Here is a 1,445-nt window from a genome sequence, read left to right as displayed (position 1 = left end):
GCCAAACTGGGATATAACATGCTTAATTTACTAAAAGGATAACATTTATTATATTTTTCTTTACTTTTTTTTCAATTTAGATAACAAAATTCATTTTAAAATATATACCCTTTATTTATTGTGCACTTAGATATCTATTCATACAAATCTAATGACACACGTTATTTTTAATATTACCGTTACATATGTTTCACTCAACCGAGGTCTCATCGTGTAGTTAAAGCTTTGCAAATGGTAAGCATCATTAAACATGACAATTTATCCAAGTCATGGCCACGTAAGATCCAACTACCTTGACAAGACCACTACCACTGATCATCAATATATCTTTCCACTCTAGCACATCAAGTAATGTACTGCACCTAACATGTAACCTATGTTGAATAACAAGCCCACCAACCTAAGAGGGACAAGTGTCCAACAAAGGTCCCTCCTATATATTCTCTCATACCTCATAACAAAATGAGACATGAATCCATCAGCCACACATATCTCTCTCGACCTCACTTTTTAAAAGTTCCCAATCACCTCACATCTCCTTCCCTTAGTCACTTATGACTCTTAGTCTATCGGGTGAACTGCCTCTAATCCCTAAACAAAATTCTTGTATCGGCTCATAGATGAACATGAATTACTCTAACTCAAAGAAATAGAGATGAACAAGAGAAAAATCCACGAACTCGAAAATAATTGCAAGGAACTTAAGACCAACCACAATATTTTCCCTAACAACCTTTTACTTGACAACTACAACCCTAACCTCAATTGAGTTGTCACTATAATCTATTTAATCCTTATGACCTACACTACCCATAGTATGCAACTTATTCCCAACACCCACCACTAGGATACTACACTTACTACTCACCATCTCCTTAACCTACCTTTATTCCACCCTAGTAGTAGTAGTCTCACAAGGGCTTGGTAGTTGTCCTTTCTAAAGGGATCAATCTATTATTTTAAATGTGTCTTATTAAACCCTTTTATGACTCCATCTAAAAATTTCTAAGAAAATACATCCACTTTGTTTAGAAACAAAAAATTATCTTCTTCTTTTTAAGCTAGAAATCATGAACCACTATGTGAACCATCGCTTGAATCACCATTGATTGATTTAGCCGAACTTTCAAGGGCCCAATACAAAGTCAAAGGACATGAGTTTGCATGATATATTAAAATATGAGGTAAAAGACAAGTCAAAATCATGTCAAATCGGACCAGCTGTTGTCAACCCAAGCCTGAGATATTGTGAGGAAAAAGTCCAATATGACACTAAAGAATCGAGAATGTGAATAGAAGGATAGAAGGCTCAAGCAATCTATTTTACCAAGAGCAAGGCAGTTATTAACTAAGGAGAGAGGCACTAACGGGACCAAAAAGGTTGTGGAACTCACCACCAATGTTGAAATGTTTGATGCTGGTGCATTTTAGTGCATATCTTCGGT

Source organism: Gossypium hirsutum, chromosome D06, assembly GCF_007990345.1.
Source record: "Gossypium hirsutum isolate 1008001.06 chromosome D06, Gossypium_hirsutum_v2.1, whole genome shotgun sequence".
NCBI classification, from domain to species: Eukaryota; Viridiplantae; Streptophyta; class Magnoliopsida; order Malvales; family Malvaceae; genus Gossypium; species Gossypium hirsutum.
This window is presented reverse-complemented; position numbering follows the sequence as displayed.